The sequence below is a fragment of the Heterocephalus glaber genome, unplaced genomic scaffold, assembly GCF_053883595.1.
Source record: "Heterocephalus glaber isolate CG9 unplaced genomic scaffold, H.glaber_assembly_v1.0 deba00001431, whole genome shotgun sequence".
NCBI classification, from domain to species: domain Eukaryota; kingdom Metazoa; phylum Chordata; class Mammalia; order Rodentia; family Bathyergidae; genus Heterocephalus; species Heterocephalus glaber.
In genome coordinates this window covers 1,608,158-1,628,699 of record NW_028258295.1, presented here as the reverse complement: position 1 = coordinate 1,628,699, position 20,542 = coordinate 1,608,158, and the positions used below count along the sequence as shown (strand labels likewise).

At 35.3% G+C, this 20,542-nt stretch overlaps 1 long non-coding RNA gene across 45 annotated transcripts in view; it reads left to right on the top strand.

Moving 5' to 3' along the window:
• Nucleotides 1–20,542, top strand: part of LOC110346967 (uncharacterized) — a 299,763-nt gene that overhangs the window by 246,541 nt on the left and 32,680 nt on the right. For 33 of the 45 annotated variants that reach the window (XR_002391273.2, XR_015451772.1, XR_015451763.1 and 30 more), the window contains one exon: nucleotides 12,953–15,621. The exons of 5 other annotated variants lie outside the window; for them this stretch is intronic. This is a non-coding gene — a long non-coding RNA (uncharacterized LOC110346967). Of the gene's footprint in view, nucleotides 1–12,952; nucleotides 15,622–20,542 lie in introns of those variants that run through there. 7 more of the 45 variants (XR_015451739.1, XR_015451736.1, XR_015451758.1 and 4 more) reach the window with 2 other exon arrangements.

Genomic DNA, 20,542 nt, shown 5'->3' with positions numbered 1-20,542 from the left:
ATTTCAGCAGTAATAGGGTAAAGTCATTTCTAAAATGATTTATTCCTTGCCTTCATTTTTGGTGAGTATGTATTATGTTTCTCCAGGGAAAATTCACTAAATTTTATTGTAGCCAACAAACATTATTAGCCCCAGAAATTCCAAATACACCATTGATATAAATGACCATTGTATCTTCTACAAATCAATGTCAGGATTTAAAAAGGAAAAGAAAAGTTGCAGCAGAGTACACCTTGAAATATTATCAGTAAATTATAATATTCATATTTGTTGTAAAATATTATTTTGATTTTTCAGAATATGTTCATTTAATCCAGCTATTTTCTAGAGCCCTGACAAACTCCAAAATACAAGCAATGCTGACATCTTAACTTTCAATAAGCAAGGAATGTTTTGCTGTTGCAACTTAAGGAAACTGGCTAGTTAGTACAGTGAGTTTATAAACTTTTTTGAAGATAGGTTTCTGTGCTTTTTGTATTTTCAGGCATCAGATCCTTTATTACTTGGTTTATTAGTAGAGTCTTTAAAACAAGTATCTGATAATGTGATGAATTCCCTCCATATATTGGGCACTTCCAAAGACTTTCTTATGAGGACAAACATTAGCTTTCTCAGAGTTGACTTTAGCATACTGTCTTTTCCAAGCTTTCTGGAAACCCAGGGAGAAATAAAGAAACCAAGTTTCTTCTTAATTCACTTACATTTACTAAATATTTAGTGTAAACTTTTACTGCAAATAGAATAATACCTTGTGTCACTACCATTCTTTCCAATCAACTTTTACTTTATCTTTTTAAATTTTATGTAAAGAAGAAACAAAATTTTATAACCAAAAAATAAGAGAATAGGAATAGTTATTACAGTGTAAATCATTATCTTCAAAGTAGTTGATACAAGGCATAAACCAGAAGAAATTTTGTGTTATCTTCTAATCAACTTTTAAGTGAGGTTGATATTATCAACACATGGAATATATTCTTATGTCTTAATGTCTCACATAAGCAAATGCTTTATAATTCAGATGTCTAGGTAATTAGGCTGAGGGTAAGAAATTTAGGTATAGCTTCCCATCTTTAGCTAAGTACATCAAGTTCCTCTCTTCATTATAGTCACAGAATATATCTTTTAAATGTTTCTTAGTTTCCTTCCCTAATATATAACCCTAAGGTATAGCATTGTGAAACTTTCATTTTAGAAATAGAGATATCATGACATTGAGCATGGCTCTAAAGATATTCATATTACAACCATGCATTCAACACAAGTATCCTTCACAAGAACATCTTGTGAGCATGAATACTGGTACCCAGCCTAGTTCTGTTATAGCCAAGTCATTTCAACTTTCTGAACTTCAGTGTCCAAAGATGTAAACCAGTAGAGTGGGATTGGGTAATTTCTGAGGTACCTATGATTCTGGGATTGCCACTTAGGAGCCTTAGACTTTATTGAGTAGAATCTTATTAGCTTCTGTATCATCCTGTCTTAAAACATGAAAGATATCATTCCAATTCTATCCCCATATTGTCAAAAGACAAAATAGTAAGGAAAAATTTGCAGTAATTGTTACCACATCAGCTACTGACACTGAAGGCTGCATTAAGGCATTGGAAAGAATCGCCTAAGAATAGCATGTATGAGTCCCCTTGCTCCTTCCATGGTTTTCAGCTCACTAGGGTAATAAAGAAAAGTAAATTAGCTTTTGAACAAGTTAATGTCTATGATCAGGCACTGATTATCACTTTAGTGTAGATTATCTCAGTGGTGAACAGGAGGGGCATATGTGAAATTTACCACCTCCTTTCCTGGTTCCTGTTTCTGTTCTTTCTCAACAAAAATTATGTGATTCGTGCTCTGCCACCAACTGGAGCACATGAGAGCTTCTGTGGCCCTTTTCAAACCTTTTCCATCAGTCACAGAACTCTCACTGTTCTGTGCTAATGCAAAATGCAATAATGTTTAGCATCAGGACATCTCTGAGTCAAGAGGTTAAGGGAAAACACATCTCCCATTGTGTTCCTATGGCTCTGATATTGTTAATGGTGAAAACACCATGGAGACAAATAGATCTCTCTTTACTTAGGAAGCTTTGAGTGAAGAGAAAATATATATGACATCTTTACAGCATGAGAGCCCTCTCTATATGGTGCATTAAGGAAGGGTGGAAGAGGGGTGAAATTCATATAACATCATGTTTGATAAGATTTGAGCCATATGGAGAGGGAGGATTGTGTCGTCTACATTTTTTTTCTATTGCCTTAATAAATACTTCCAGTTCTAATGGGGAAATGAGATATAACCTTTCAAGGCACAGACTCAAGACTCTGAATAAATGTACTAGAAAGCTTTATGGTGTCCTTTCTGAAAGGTAACCCAAAGAGGTATCTGACAACATAGCTATCATTTTCTTCCTTATCCTACTTTGGGCATCTTGCCTTTCTCCTCTATGTATTTCAGGTATAAGGAATGTGAATCAGTATATTTTGGAAGAAAGCAAAGGCAAAAAATCCCCAATAAATTATGATTACACTGAGATTTTTCACTTGGAACTTACCTGAGAGTAGACTGTTCTGTAGGACCACATAAAGATTATATGAAAACATATTTTTTTATTTATCATCCTTTTGAGGGACTCCCAGAGAAACCTCAGTTGATATCACGTCTTGTTCCCACAAGACTTTAATGAGAATTTTGTTTTACTATTCACAATTGTGATCAGAAGCTAAAATTAAGATTGTCCTTTTCCTCAGGACCTAAAGAATTTTCCTGCTATGGTAAAATTTCTGGATGGATCAAAAATCCATTGTCTGTGTTGTCTGCCCAATTTAAAGCTACCAAATAATTGTTAAATCTTCAAATATATTCTTTGAAACATTTAGAGAATGTATATTATTGATTACTACTCAATCCTGAAAGCAGATGACTGCACTAGCTTTGATGAGGGGGATAGTGAAGAGGGGTGAGAATCCAGCTTTCACATTGAACTACAAACCTTTAGATTTCCTTTCAAACTAGGCTGATATACAGTCCTGCAGTACTGCTGCTCTCAATGTTGTTGGTTCTGGTGCATCAGGGGTAGGAGATTTCATTTATAAAAGTTCATCAAGTCAAGGGAAGAGGGACAGGAATTCCAGAATGACTCATTGGTTGATGAATAAGTCCCCAAGTGTTCTGTGGTTGCCAGTTTTATATTTGAATAAAATGTATAGAATTCAAATCATAACTTGAATTCCAAATTGTGACAGATCGTGTTCAATACTGAGGCTTCAGTGTTTGGGGAATATGCTGCTTCTGGTCAACTGCTAATAGACAACGTCAAAACATAAATGGCACACTCAAGGCATATCAGTATGTATGAAGTCCTCTAAGGATTTAAGAGTCTTAATTTGTAGCCTTTTATTATTGAATAATGATGTGCTGCAGATATGCTGGAACAAAGTTGCAAAACATACATTATATCAAGCATAATTAAAGGAGAACATCTCTCCCAAAGACTGAACAGAAAGTTATAAAATGAATGTATGGGGAGTAAACATTTTTTTGACCTGTCATGATTTAAAACCAAGTTTTATGGTTAATTGTTTTAATATAATATCAAAATATAAAATACATTACTGATCAGTTATTAAAATAAATAATATACTTTGCTTAAAATCAAAACTATTCTAAACACAGTTTAACATGTCTTAAGATTTGTAAATTATTCAGAAACCTGTATGCTTCAAGGTCAGCATTATTACAGCTAAATTTATCTTGTAGAGTTATTTGACATGTAAAAGTGCCAAATATAGACCTCAGCTTGGCAAAATATGGGCTAAACTAGAGATTACCATTTATGTTCTGTGGCTTTAGTTGGAAGCTGTTGTTAATATTGACTCCCTGATCTCTTTCAATGGGAAAGTGCCAAAATGTTCTGTTGCAAATTAAACATCACTCTTAACCAATCTACCAAAATGTTTAGTCTTGAACCCAGAATACACATTATCCCATGACCTTGTGTGGCTCTAAATTTAGCTGGCTCTGTTGGCTATTCCCTGCCTTGCCAGCTCTCCTCTCTACCTTGTTCCACCCTTCTCTGTATCCTCGAAGGCTGAGCTTCACACACTGCAGTGGATCTGCTTTCTATTTCTGAATGTGTTTGGCCAATTGTCAATGGCAAGCAGTTAGAGGCAAAGTGGAGAAAGTGATTAGAGTACTGAGTCCTCCTGTAGGCCATGGGCTGGGCCTGGCTTCTTCTTACTGAAGATGGCTATTTTGGGCAGATCTAGCTCTGACTCCAGCTTCTGATGATCCTTACTGCATCAGGATTTGGGCTGTAAGGATTTCTCACTCCTGATAGTCCTAGGACAGTTCACCATCCTTATTGGTTTCTCTTAACTCTGCACAATCTTTGTAAGTAATCCTTGTGTTCAGCTTCCCACAGTTTCCCAGTCTGAATGTGCTGTTTTGTTGGGACCCTGATTCATCATCTAAAATCAACATAATCTAGATAACAGAAGTTATAGTTATCCCCTTTCCATTCTGTGTGGGAGATGATGGGTGAAAGAGTAGATACCCATAGTAAGCTCTGGAAAGGCAGAGACCATGTCTAATACCTTCTTTACAATTCCTCACAAAAACTGGCAAAGCATTTAGCTCACAGTGCATGCTCTGTGCACATGGAGAGTCATACAGAGTTCCTCCAAAATCTTCAAATTTGTTATAGGCTTAAATGGATTGTAAACTCCTGATTTAGCATGTAGAGTTCAAGAAGTACTGTATTTTTTTTTTGAAATAGCTTTTCTAATGTAATATAAACTTACTTGGTACAAATATCATACTGATGCTAAACATTCTAACTCAATAGAAATAAATTTCTTCATGTTTTAGGTTGATTTTTTTGTTTAGTAAATTAGAAATAATTATATTAAAAATGTTTAGATCTAAATTTTCTCTAAGTTCAGAGAGCATATTCTTCAGTATTCATGTTTTGCAAACAAGATTATTTCTTCAACAAATGGAGGTGGGTAGAACATTGTCAACTCAAATAAGTTAAACTTTGTGTCTCCTTGATAAGAGAAATTGTTTAATGATAACTTTACTAGTCTGCTTGGGAAGTGACCAAAGCACTATTAGATAAGTTAAAACCAAAAAACCATAGAAAATATTTTTGCCAACTGTTTCTTGTTGGTCTCTTGGCAAATACCAACAGTTATGTTCCCTATCTAGGGACTATCTCTTGTGGGCCAGACCAGATGATCTAATAGGTCTTTATAATCTCTAGATACTGTGACTTCTATCCCTAAGTGAACTACATGGTTTATTTACATAGAAACACACTCATAGGCTTAAGGAAATGCAGTATGCCTAGTGCTAAGGAAAGTGAGCCAAGATGACTCAAGCAACTTTTTTTTCTAAATAAGATAAGTAAATTAAAAGCATAGACATTCTCTTTAATTCCTCTCCAGTTTCTCACTGTGTAGATTTTACATAGAATTCCCCAGTAGTAAAATCATTTTCTGCCACCAACAAATTATAAATTTGTTGTCCTGATAAATCAGAAAATTTCTGCTATACTTATCAAGAAAGTCCTTTGATAGAAATTTGGTTTCATTGTTGTTTTAACTTCAAATCCTATGTCAGGCACATGAGAAATTTAAAATTTTGGGAATTATAGAAAAAAATTACTAGAAAAATACAACCATGATAAATAAAGCATAACCATTGTGCATTTAAACTTTATTAACAATGTATTTTTTGGCCACAGGCTACATTTATCTAGACAAATGAAGCATTGAGAGGAATCTCACTTTTTTAATAAAAAATTGTTTTTCCAGGACTATATTGGCAAAGGCAACATTTTTAAGAACCTCCCCCACTCTAGCTTACACAAACATTTTATGATTTCCTCATCAGGTAATACTTTAGGTTATCTAAATGAGAGAAAAAAATCAAAGCTATTTTTATTGTTGTTCTTGTTGTTTTTAATTTTAATCCAATTTCCTCCATACCTGGCATTGGTCCCTTACAAATAGATACTGTATAGGAACAGTCAGTCTTGCTGCCAGAGAGGTTAGGACTTCTTAGTGGGTTATTTCCCAACTTACTCTGGGGTGCAACAGTTAGAAGAAAGTGGTCAAGATATATGCATTTTGAAGGCAGATGAAAGAACCCTAATGTTACCCATGGACTGTGTTCCTAAGACAATTAGATAAATTTCAGACCATTTTTTATTTTTAGAGGAGGTGTCCAGATGCTGATTCTTTCTCCTGAAAATGTTGATAGTAAGGAATTCCATTTAGTTGCTTTTTTTTTTTTTCCATTTAGTTGCTTCATGATTGGTCCCTGCCATTTTTTTCCTCTACCTTAAGAGCCCTGAATTATCATTTGGAACATGCTTCTGTTTCAGCACTGAGGAGAAAGGGCATAATACATTGCTTTCTGGAATCCTATAGCTTATTGCATATTTGGTTATATTGGTTACCCTTAAAAAAAACATTTCTTTTCTTCTTCTTCTTTTTTTTTTTTTAAAGAGTAACAGTTTTTCTAAAGGCTTTGTGTATGGTAAAAATCCCAGTCAGTTTCTCCCAACCTCTTCTGTGTCAGGCAGAGACTTCTTTCGGGGTCATTTCCAATAATATGTTCAACACAGAACATAGCATGTATTCCTAAACTAGCAGGTAGTGTTAGAGTTGGGATATATGAAGGGAGAATACTGCTCTCATGGCTCATCCTCACAGCTCATTTTACTACCATCTGAGTTCAGTGCCTTGGCACACTTTCTACCTATGATTTATCTTTAATCTCAATCACTTGAACAGCTCTTGCTTTGAAGTTACCCTAAAACTGAAACTACTCCTGAGAGTTTTATGCTCATGATTGAAGACACCTTTGTTTTGACTGTGTCCTCCAAAGCCTAGCTCAGTGCCTTTCCCTCTCTTTTTCCCCTTCACTTCCCTTAGGCAGCTCTTTCTTTTGTACTTCCATGCTTTATTCAAACAGCTGTTGTGTTAGTTACTTTTCTCTCATTGCTGAGACAAAATACCTGACACCCAAAGTTAGAGGGGAAAAGGTTTATTTGGCTTATGGTTTGTGGAGGTTTCAGTCCGTAATCATCTGGCTCCAAGGTAGGGATGGCAAACAGGCATCGCAGAGGAGAAACAAACTGGCATGCACAAGGTAGCAAAGGCAACAAGGGAGCACCTCACTGCGTCTGCCTCTTTTATCCCATCCAGACTACTAGGATTAGAGCAGTTCCAAACCTATCACTCAGGTGTAGCGGTTTAGTAATCATATGCCCTTAACCCTGGCATTACACATTCCAGACTCAACTGCCTCTGAAAAAGAAAGTCCCACCTCATCTGCATGAGGCTTTGGGGGGACATCTAAATGCAAACCATAACAGCTACCATATCATATTAAATGGTGCTCAGTGTTATACATGTCATTTCAATTTTGATGGAACAGACACCATTTTAATCATCCCTTTAATCCCAGCTTGACACATAGTAGTTGCTCAATAAGAGTTTGTTCACTTGAACCAAATTTTCTTTCAGTAAAAAATTTTTGACTGGCCCATGATTTAGGAAACATGAAACTCAGATAACATTTGTAGTCCATATGTAAGTTCTGTATTGTTTTTGTAGCACCAGCAGAAATTTTGCCTTTTCTCTACTGTTGTTTCAATGCACAAGATCAAACCTGTCATAAGTCCAACAGTTAAGTGAAAATAGGTGCAATTAAAGATCAGCTTTTGAGATGTTCCCATAGGATACTTAGATTCATCAGAAGTTCAAGGCTTTATTAAACTATAATAGGCAGAAGAATCCCCAAAGAGAAATATTTTAATGCGTATTGGTACAAAACTGACTTATTTTTATTACTTGATTCAAAAAAAAATTAGAGTAAACACATGTAGTCTCTCTACAAAAAAAGAAAACTTATTTAAGAAGAAGTATCCCTTGTTAAATGGCTAGGCCTTAAAATACTCTTTTCTGCATTGTTCATTGAGTGTAAATGAAACCATCATGGTCATGAAGATGATGAATAGCTTTGCTTTGATGTTACTAAACTTCCACAGTTGCTGTAGCTTCCCACTGAGCTACATTTCTCAGTATAATTTTTGAAGTTCTTTTTCTAACTAAGGATTACGTTTTATGATAGTGATGACAGAGATAGTAATGATGGTGATTTTTAAAATTACTATTGACTGTGCAAATGGAATAGAGAATAAATATCAAGACTTTTTACTTAATCAAAATTGAAAAGTCATTCAAATTATGTGATGTGCCATTATAGTATTAGCTATGTCTAGCAATTCCTATTCAATTTATGCATTCATTGTATATATTTATTCTTGTATTTTATTTTGAAATTCTGAGAATGAAGTATATAGATCTCTATATCTAGGAGAACTTCAGTACAGTCCTACCCAAAGAATTAACATTAGAGAAGTTATCACTCGTATATTCCCCTAAAATTTAACTTTACCATATCAAATGAAGTAAAATATCAAATTAGTCTTAATTATTAATAAATATTAACTTATTTTTTCCTGTGTCTATTTCCAACTTTAATCTACCAATAATATTGTCCATTGACAATGCATTATACCTTGCTCAATCTTCTCTTTAAAATGGATTATATGTAGATGTACATGTATACATTATGTATTATATATACATCCACACACTAGGCATATTAGACACATTTGTTGTTCAATTAAATAGCATTGTACTGATCATTTATTCTACAGCTGTAGTGAATGCAAGATAGAGTTGATACTTCCTGACCTCAAAAATCTTTAAATGTAAGGAGGACAATAAAATAACTATGAAATAATTTTTCCATCAATGCAAATGTGTAGATTACAATTATAAAATATTCTGGCAAGTGAAGAAAAAGGATATTTCCAGTCGTAAAATCACATAAGTCTTCTTGGAAGAGATATGCTTTGAGTAGGGGCTTGGTAAGATTTTGATGGATAGAAATTAGGGGCAAATTATTCCTGATGAAGGGAAAAATGTAAACAAAGGACTTGATTAGAGAGAAACAGCACATATTTGAGAATGCAAGTAGTCCATTGGGCTTAGATACAGTTTACAAATAGGTTTAGTAGAAGAAGAGTCTTTACAAGTAATCTGAATCAATTCATAGAGGGACTTGAATGCATGTAAAGGTGTTTGGAATTTTGCCAGGTAGCTATGGGGAGCCTTAGGTTGATTGACTGTCTACTTTGGATGATTAATTAGCTTATAAAGTGGACAGGACAAGATGTGGAGAGACTAGTTAAGAACTTATTACCATAGACTCAAGTGATCTATATGTCAGTCTGAACTAGTGTTGGCAGTGTGTGTAGCAAGGAGGGAATATTTGACAGATTCTATCTGTACAATTGAGTCTCAACAGTAGGTGAATAAGAACACGGAAGACTTGTTGAAGGCTGATTAGGTAAATTGATTTATTTTAGATTTAAACAGTATGGTTTTGTGACTTTGTGCAGAAATAGTTGGCAGACCAGCAATGGAAGCAGAGAAAACAAACTGATTATGCAAGATCATAGTTTAAAAAATGAAAAAATGTAGAAGGTCAAAAGATATTAGATCCAGGGTAAAGTTCAAGTATGGCTAAAAGTGAGTGATTGGATTGGGGTATAGCTAGGAATTTTTGGAGTTTCTAGGTCATAAATAGAAATTGAATAGATTCAATAAAATTGGAGAATGAGCCCTGTGGTAACTGGAAGTGATTTCCTGAGGTGGGGGGGGAGTGGGAGTTCTGCTTCTGGCCATATATATTGATAGCTAAGGTGGAAGGGAGATAAATATCATTAGAGGTGATGAAGCCAGGGTATGACAAAGGTCCTCAGTGTAGCCAGGATGAGTGAAAAGCCCATAAACTGTAGAACTAAGTTGCAGAATTAAAGGAAAACTGAAGGAAAGTTTAGAGCTAGGTTGCCTTGATATGCATTAATCTCAGTGAAGAAGCTCATTCTTTCTTCTGGGCTCTGATAATCAAAGAACTCTTGATTACTTACTAATTTAAGAAATCAATTCTCATTTGAAATGCAAACATTGTACTTTTTTTATTCACTAAAGATGAAGGCCAATAAATTCACAATTACTGGACATGTTTGAAGATATAGGGAAACCTTGGTATCCATCGATTCCATATTTGGGACTTGGTATGCTCACTAAAATTTATTTGTAACCCCCAAATTAATACTTGGCAAACTTTTGTGGTCATTCATGAAGATGCACAGAGAAGCAAAAAAGTTTTATTATCCAGTGCCTCATTTGTTAGCATTTTTATGCTATTTGTTGATAATTTTACCATTCAAAGTGGCCTCCAACTATAACGCTAAAGTTCTATCTGGTGTTCTTATGCAAAAGGAGGTTGTGATATGCCTGATGGAAAAAAAAACAACGTGTGTATTTGATAAATTGCATGAATGCATGTGTTATAGGACTGTTGACTGAGTTCAATGTTAATGAATCATCTATCTGTCTACCTATTTATCTTCAAATAGAAACACATAAAACAAGATTGTGTGTTGATCAGTTGAAAAAAGATGTGACCAGAGGTTTTCCTGTAAGAGTAATTCTTCAGTATGCACTAATTCACATAACACACAAGTACTGCAAATAAACAGAGTCAAGTACACCTTGTTTGTGTTGGTGGAAGGTGGCTGTCTTGGTTGTTTGCATGCCCTCTCAAGTTGAATACCAAATTATTATATTATTATTATTATTATTATTATTATTATTTTGGTACTGGGGATCGAACTTGGGACCTTTCGTTTGTGAGGCAGGTGGTGGAACCACTGAGTGAACACCAAATTATGACTTATTCAACTTTCTATTTTGAAATAACTTTAGATTTAAAGACAAAGTACAAAATAGTGTGCTGTTTCCATTACCCTTCACCCTATTCCCATATATACTTCATCTGGCTTCCTCTGATGTTCACATCTTCATAACTACAGTGCAATGATCAAAATTAGGAAATTAAGGTTGTTGCAATATTACTAACTCATCTATAGGCCTTATTAGAATTTCTCAGCTATTCCCATTCATATTCTTTTTCTGGTCCAAGAACCAATCCAAGATTCTGTATTGCATTTAATGTCATATTTCCTCGATCTGTAATGATTCTTGCTTTTCTTTATTTTTTTCTACTGATCTCATATACTTTTAGAATTCCTCAGTTTGGGTTTGTTTAGTGTTTCTTCGTGTTTAGATTGAGGTTATTCATTTTTGACAAGAATACCACAGAAATGATGTGTCCTTTTTAATGCATTCTTTATCAGTATCAATCATGTCCATATATTGTCACATAGGTGATATAAATTTTGATCATTTGGTAAAGATTATCATATGATTTACTATTAAATTGCTGTTATTCATCTTTGTAATTGTTAAATGAAAGAATTTTTAATGCTAAAATTTTCTAGATTACTTTTCAATCAGAAAGCACATTATCATTAACCAGTTCTATGTTGTATCTGATGACAAATAATTGGAATAATTTTTAAATGATATTCTTTTGTTCACTGAGAATTGACAATCTGGTGGGAAATGGAGCAACACACATAAAACATTATTATACAGAAAAATATAGAAAATCACAAGGGGCTGGGGATTTAGCTCAGTGGTTCTGCTGCCTGCCTTGCAAACTCAAGGACCTGAGTTCAATCCCCGGTACCAAAAAATAAAACAGAAAATCACATTGTGACAAATTGTGTGGCACAGAATGTAGGCTTATAGAAGTTGTCAGGGAATGCATTGTGTGGAAAGATAAACTCATGAAGGATTTTGATGAGGAAGTATGGCTTTTCTAGGTAGAGCTGTATAATTCATTTAACTAAGTAAAATATGTTAAGTATTTTAGCACCTGAGGGAATTGTATTAGAAGCCAGGAATATACAATCATATGAAAAAGAGGGTCTTTACCCTCAAAAAGCTCTTAGTCTAATGAGAAAGAGATGCCTATCAATATAGAGAAATATGATTCATTTGTATAGAGATGGAAGAGGAGAAGAGATTACTGGGATTGGGAAGCCATACCTTAGAGAAGAATGGAAGATAATTCAGATTATCTAGTCTAACTTTCTGTACTTGAAGAATGCTGCAAAATTTTTGAATACTTCTAGTCACAAGAAGTTAATTTGTTGAGACATTTGATTCCACTGCTTTATGTCTATTTTGAATAGAAAATAATTTTTCTTTTGAGCTAAAATTTCAACAGACTTTCACCACTAGGTCTAGTTCTTGCCTCCTCAGCTATAGAGAGTAAACTGACTACCTCTTTTTGCAGGATAATCCTTAGAAACACAGACTTTGCATCTTTTCTTAATGCCTCCCCTTTCAATTTAAACACAGATAAATCTATATACTATATGTGATTCCTAGGTCCTTATAATTCTTCATGTATTTGTTGATTGATATGGCAACTGGAATTGAAAATATTCTTGGGCTGTCAAACCAGTAAGCACCATGTAACTTGCCTATGGCTTGTTCTAGACAGCATAATTCTATTGTGCAGCCTAACTATTCTTTCGCTATTTTGAAAGCAAAATTGTTGGCTTTATTTCTATTTTCCTTATAAATAATTTATGCTCCCTCACCCTGACTTCCTCCCCTGAACATTTTTTGGTCTAATAATTATTTGGGGTCTCCCTCATCCCGTTCAGTGGAAATTTTGAACCTAGCATTCAAAACTTATTTATTTCTGTCACATTTTGTGCTCTTCATTTTGACTTCTTAGTGGAGCTCTTTGTGAAGTTTGAACTTGTCATCTGTGCTTTTGCTTTTCCCTTATTTCCAATATCTGCAGATTTGATAAGAATGTAATTTATTTTCATTCAAGGCTTTAATAAAATAAATGAGACAGGAGGTCAAGTACAGAGTTCTTGGGCAAAGCATGTAGGTCTCTGGTGATTTCCTGATATAAAAAAGCTCCTGCCTATATTTCTGTGCAGCTCCCACTCTGTTCTCCAGGAGACACAGGGGCAGGAAGAACATAGCATGCTCATTAACGCTGATGACCCTGACCTGACTGGAACCCAAGATGGCGTGTTGGCCAGCAGCGTGGAATCAGTGGATTCTTCAATGGAGACAGGTCGAATTGTGTCACATCCAGGAAGTCACTTCTGTGAATGATAATTCTATAGTGTTTCACTGCTTGTGCACTTTCCTCATGTTCATGTTCTCAGAGATATGAAATGGCACAAGGTAAATTAGCACAGAAGATTTGGGGCCGGGGCATGACAAATTAAAAGCATGACTGAAAGTAGCTTATGATATTGATGGAATTCTCTGTGGACTGGGGATGATGTGACTAGAGAAAGAAGAAAGCTGCTGAAGTTTTCCAAGAGGTGAAGAGAAAAAGAAATTACATGAAGACAATAGTGAAAGCAGAGAAGGGACAGATAGAAGATATGCTGCACAGAAGAGCAATAGGATTCTATAACTAAAAATGGATTTGGGGAGGGAGGAGCAGAAGGGCTGAAGCAAAGATAACACATACAATTTAAATCTGGAACTATGATGCATAGTGGATGTAAACTAGAAGATTGGTAAATGGATCTGGTTTAGGTGTGGTTAGGTTTATTGTTTTTGTATTTAGCATAATGGTGTTGAGTGACTCCTAGTTGAGAGCGTAAGACTTGCCATTACTAGCATAAAAAGAAGGGTTTTCTAAGGAGTGAGATTTTCAGGTAGAAACTTACAGGGCTTCCTTTGTGTCACAGTAGGACTGTAGGATCCCAGCAGCTGTCAGAACCCTTTGGTTTTTTAGCACATAAGTGCTTACTGTAAAAGTGATCCTTTCCAATGGAACTAAGGGTCACTTAGCTCTGCAGATCCACTTCAGATGTTGCAAATGGTAAATATGGTTAGGAAAATCTTGGAAATGGAAGTTGGCTAAGATAAAATATGCCCAAGTCATAGAATGAGTCATAGGAATAAAATCTTGAATATCCTATTTAGCCATCAGCAAATATCCTGACAAAGCTATCTACCTACTTTTAAATAGAACAGCCTTTTTATGCTTTTCTTTCAATAGATACTCAATTTATGGTCCTACTGCCTCCCTACACACACACACACACACACACACACACAGAAAAATGAGTTCAAAAAGAGAATGAAAAATATATTAACTTGAAACCTGATTAATCAGCTTTAGGAGAAGATCCTATTATCATTAAGCTCTTGATCATCATCATACTCACACATTCATTGAATGCCTGATTGTGGTTATACAAAGAACATACACACACACACACACACACACGCACACACAAATAAATACAGAGCAGAAGTCACATGGGCCTGTCCTCTCTGGGTTTATGGACCCTATGTATAAGAGAGAAAACACAGGTAAATGGCCATATAAAAGTGTTTACATGAGTCCCTCTGCAATTACATTTGCAAGGCCGCAGCTATCCTATTTTATCAAGGAATGTAATCTCCTGTTGTCTGAGTCACTTCTCTGGTCGGGGAGACATACTACCCAACACTCACAATTTGAAGGTGAGAGGTTTATTTTGGCTCATAATTCAGTCCATAGCTGGCTGACTCCAAAGCAAGACGGCATGGCACAGGCGCATGGTAGATGTCTGAGCAGTGGGGAAGCAGAGAGGGAGTGAAGAGAGGAGCTGGGATGGGAGGTATATCTTTCCAGGTCAAACCCCCATTAACCCATCTCTTCTGATCAGATCCCACCTCCTAACAGCAAGTCAACTATAATGCTCTCATGATCCAATCACCTTTCAAAACTCCAGCCTGTGAGCACATGAAACTTTTAGGGAACATCTAGATATAAACCATAACATCTATATAAGTAAAATTTTATAAGAAGCAAAGCTTACCTATTAGGCATTACAGAAGCTTCTGGCTTTTCAGTCAGTATAAACAGTTTCTAGCACTTCACTCACTTAATGGCTAAGGGGCATCCTTAGGAACATTCTGTGTTGATGAATTCTGTGCTCTCAGTTGCCTTTCTTTGCCTTTTATCTTTCAGTCATTTTGGTCTTCAACTGTGGCAGCTACTTTTCCAGGTCTTCACGTGCCAGCCCCTCAGCTGATCTCCCACTTCACTGGTGATATATTACTCCAGAACATCTTCATCCCTACAAAGAAAGTTAACCAGGATTGTCATACAATTGAAATGGGCCAATAATTCTGAGTGAGGCTCCAAGGAGAAAGGCAGCTGGGTGTTGTGGAGAGATCGAGATAGCTGCTTGGAACATTCTAAAGTGTTCTCTAGTATTAGATTAGATGCGGTAATGCTAGAGTATTTAGGTATTCTAAAGTATCTCCAGCTCAGCCTCCAGAAAGCTGAAGTTGAAGAAATACTGGTCTCTGGATGAGAGAGCCGCTGCTGTCTTCACACTGGAGATTATTAGCTCCCAAGTTACCTCCTAATTTAGGGATAGAAAACAAGAGTATCATTCTGGAAAGTGGAGATATGATAGACATTCCTGAAATCAACCTGATAAAATAAAAAAAATTACATAATGTAACAGTATAAAAAATAAAGATATCCTACTCCTGTCCTGCATGCCTTCTCCAAAATACACATGTATATTGTTAATTTCCCTGAAGGTCATTTTCTTACATCAGAGTAAAGTGGTTTTTCACTCCACCACACTGTGATTCCTGTCATTTTTCAGAGCTTCTGAGTTCTGTCCCCAGTGAGTAACAAAACAGAGCCCAGAAGAGCCAACCACTGAAGAGTAAGTCACATGCACAGCCTTTGGTGGAGATAGAAAAGGGAAAAGTCCCCTTGGAAGATCACAAATGTCTTCTATTATTGAAAGATTAAGAAGCACCATGATCAGCTCTGAGCATCAGGATTTCTGATAAGTTGCTTGACAGATATGTGTAAGTCCCTGTTAGTATCCAGGTGGACTTCATGTCAGGTTATGTGTAGCTTTTATTTTTCTTCATTCATAATTTTGAGGTTCTTCTTTGTAGTCACATATAGCATTGCTCTTCCTTCACCATGATACATACTATTTTAAAGAAAACATTTTTAAGATTTAAAATTTATGAAAGCTATTGGCTGTTTTAAAATGATATATAAAATGTTCAGTTGGAACCACCATTTAGATTATCCATAGTAATGTCAGGGGTTGGAGAACACTGCTTACATTAGAATAGTGTTTGTATTTCCATTTTGTTTATCTTTAGTATATCTTTGGAGAGTGACTGAGGGTACAGCATTCCTATATTAAACAAAGTTAAACTAGAGCCCAGAGAGGAATGGGATATACATAGTAATTGGCCATGCTTTCTGGAGCAGGAAGGGTGGCAGTTCAATTAAGGAGGAAGAGTTTGGTCCAGCAGACTAAGGTCCAAGTATGGAGCAGTAATTTACAAAAATAGATGAAGTCTAAACAAATAGATAGGGTTGTAAATTCTAAAACTGGGTAATAAATGTTATATATTTACAGGGACTGCTTACTCTCTGCTTTAGTTTTATGCTGTTCACAGGTACCTTTAGGGGCTCAGAATTCTCATAGAGACACAGAGGTTCCAAGATGAATTCTGTTCTCAGTGAGGCAAGAACAGAAATACAAAGATGGTCTCACCTCCAAGCCTACAGAGGTGGCATGCTGAAACTGAGCTAATATTTCTAAGTTCATTGGATAATTTCTCCCATAAAATTATGAAAGGGTCAGAACATTTGGGAAATCTTATTATTCTGAAACAAGTTTCAAGAAAGATAGGAGACTTCAATTCTATAAAGTATCTTGATAATACCACAAGAAGCAAGAACTTCCAAGAAAGCTTTTACTCCACTCCTCAAGCAAATGGTTTTTTTAAAAGTTACATTTGAAAATGATTGCATAATTAACATAAGGAATGCAGAATCATTAGGAAAATGTAGCAGGCCTTTCACAGCACATGGAAGCACAAAATACTTTTCCTGGCAGTGAAAAAGATTAGGTGTCTGCATAAAAATTAAAGAAATAAGTATGTTGGTGCGCACCTGTAACTCCAGCCACTTGGAAAACTGAGAAAGGAGGAGTGCCAAGTTGTAGGCCAATCTGAGCAACTTAGTGAAACCCTGTCTCAAAATAGAAAAGGTGGGGTTGAGGTATAGCTCAGTATTTAAACACATGCCTAGCATATGTGAGATTCTGGGTTCAATACCCAAAAATGAAGAAAAAAATTAAAGCCAAAATTATAAATTAATTAATCTCAACTGCCCTCAAAAACACACTTTAAAAGACTTTCTAAAAAATGGTGACAGTCAATATCACCTGAAGATTTTGAAATAAAATCCATCTTAACTGAGACAATTGCCACTACAATGGTGACGGAGAAGGGAAGTCGTAACACTTATTGAAAGATGAGATTTTGCTTTGGATGTATTTGCAGTCCACGTTTACCCTCTCTGACCACCCCATAATTGAAGAAAGATTATTTCCATTTTATAGACAGGAAGCTGTGGGTTTGAGAGGGTAAGCAGCTTGCCCAATGCCGCACAATCAATCATAATGGTGGAGTTGAGATCTTACACTTAGCCTGCACTTCTCTTTCAAGACCAGAGACAGCTGGATGCACTACACCACACTGACTGCTCCTCACCCTTACCCAAGAGGATTTCATTGTAGTTGAGCAAAGTCTAGCATTGAGGATAGTTTAATAATTAATGATCTACCAAACTGAGATACAGATTTTGTCTTGTGAATAGAAAGGATATTGATTCCATTTGTTTTGCATTCAAGCAAGGGAAATTAGGTAAGACATTTTTGAGCTTATCTGATAAGTATTTCCCTGCTCTTTTTAACAAGCTTTGCTGTAGTTGGTCTTCCTAAAACTTTTGGCTCTAATAAGATTGATTAATACAAGATGGTTTGAGGACCTAAAGGCTAACTGTATTTGACTATTCCTTTTATTGTTCATGTTGATTCATATTGTTGGACATGGACATTTTAAAGTCCTGTGTACCATTCTCACTCATTCTTATATGCAAATCCCCCTTCTTCCTGACATAACACTACCTCAGACTGCCCACATCCATACCTAACTTTGTTATCATATAGAATAGGGGCCACCAAACTTTATCTCTATAGACCAGAAAGTAAATAGTTTAGGTTTTGCAGGCCAGATGACTGCTATTACAATTATTCAACTTGGCTATTTTGTGGGGGGAAGAAAGTAGCTCTAAATTATAGAGTAAACAAATAAGCAAGACTGTATTCCAATATAACAGGAGGCAGGAGAGATTTGGGTCAAAGGCATAGATTGCTGACCCTTGATCTGTAAGAAAGAAGTCTGTTTATTTACAAATGTTGAAAGCCAACTCAAGTCTCTTTGTAAGTCATGAAGAGTTCTTCCCTAGTACATAGTGGATAATGGAGAAAATGACAAAACCCCTGTTAGGTCTGAGATACAATTTACATGCAAGACTCAGCATCCATTGAAATTGAGGAATTTTGACAGAGTTTCTATCCATAACACCACCACCATCAAAATATAGAACACTTTCCTTATCTCTCAAACTTTTCTGAGTCCTGTCATCCATTTCTCCTGGTGGCCCTATTCCCAGGCTTTTTCTGATCTGCTCTTTTCGCTATAAATTAGTGTGTACTTTCTATAGCTTTATACAAATGCAATCATACAATATGTACATCTTTGTGCTTGGTTTATTTTATTCAATACCACAATTTTGAGACTCTTCACAGTGTTGCAAATATAAATAGTTTATTCCTTTTTATCTGCTGAGTAGTAAATCATTGTAGCATAGATAGATCATAATTTATCTGTTTACAGTTGGGTTGCTTTCAGTTTTTTGATATGGTGAGTAAAGCTGCTCTTAATATTAACATTTCTCTTTGGTAAACTCTAGGCACAGAATTGTTAGGTTATATGTTAGACTGTCTATTTCACTTTGTAAGAAACTGCCGGTTGTCCAAATTGTTTGCCATTTTACATTCCCACTGAGAGCCTATACATGAATTCCAATTTATCCATTATCTCATCAAAACGTGTTGTCAGTTTTTTTTATTTAGCCATGCTAATAAGAATATAGTCAAATCTCATTATGATTTCAATTTTCATTTCACTGATTAGTAATGATTTTGACCATCTTTTCATATGTTTATTAACCACTTATGTTTCTTCTTTGGTGAAACATTAATTTAAACACATATTTATTATTAGATTGCCTTATTATTGTAGAATTTATGAGATCTTTATATATACCAAATAGAAAGCTGCATGTTATATGTACTGAAAATACTCCATCTAACTTTTGATCTGCATTTTCATTTTATTAATGGTAATTTTTCAAATAGCAAAAGTTTAAAATTTTGAGCTAATCCAATTTATCAATTTTTTTCTCATAAGGGTCTTTGTTTTTGTGTTACTTTTGCTATCTTTTCCTACTCTGAAAGACATCATGATTTTTTTTTCCTGTGTAGTTTTAGCTTTTACATTAATGTCCATTGTTTATTTTGATTAATTTTTGCATACAGTGCAGAAAAGGTCAATGTTCGTTCTTCTCTGTAGAGTCACCTAGTTGTTACATCACCATTTCTTGAAATGGCTTTCCCACCATTGAGTTGCTTTGGCATTTTTGTCCAAAGTAGATGGATCATAAAAGTGTGCTCCCTATTTTTGGACAGTAGTTCTATTAATCCCTTTGTCTATCCTTCCCTCTTATATCGCATTGTCTTTGTTATTGTACAAATATAGTAAACCTTCAAATAAAGTAGCATAAAATGTTCAGTCTTTTAAAATTATTTTGAAAATTCTAGAGCTTTGTATATTCTCTTGACATTTGAAAGTGAAATTAACAATTTTTGTAATACAAAAATGCACGCTAAACTTTTTATCGGGATTGCTTTGAATCTATAGATCCATTTGAATGAAATTGGGCTTTAATGATTTTGTAGTCTTTCAGTCCATGTAAACAGAAAAGTTTTCTCATAGTTCAGGAAACCAGAAGTCCAAGTTGAAGATGTTGGCCGGCTGGATTCTTTCTGGAGGCTCTGAAGGAGAACTATTCTATGCCCTTCTCTTACCTGCCAATGTCTGCCAGCAATCCTTGATATTCCTTGGCTTGCAGGCAGTTTCTGCCTCTTATTTCATCTGTCTTCATGCCTTTCAGTGTTGTAGTGTCTTTTCTTATAAAGACAACTGATTCTTAAAAAGACAGCTGTCTTTGGATATAGGGCACATGAGATCCTTACCCTTTTTTCTTCATTCCAATGAAAGGTAATTGTTGAGATTCTAGGTAGACATACCTGGGGAGGGCCACAATTCCACTCACTACATTTATATTTCTGAAAATTTATTCTTAAATATTTCATTATTGCTATTGTAACTTGATTTTTTTTTTACTTAAATTCTTTTATTGGTACATTTTAGGTATACAATACATTTACATTTATCACTGGGTGCTTGTACCTGTACATGATGCATCTTGGTTCTTATTTTTTCCCCATTACCTGTGTGCCCCTCACCCCCTCCACCCTTCCCTATTCACATAGACTTTGTTTCCATTGTTTTCTTTTCTCATAATTTTTCCTTTCCCTTCTTTTCTTTCCCCT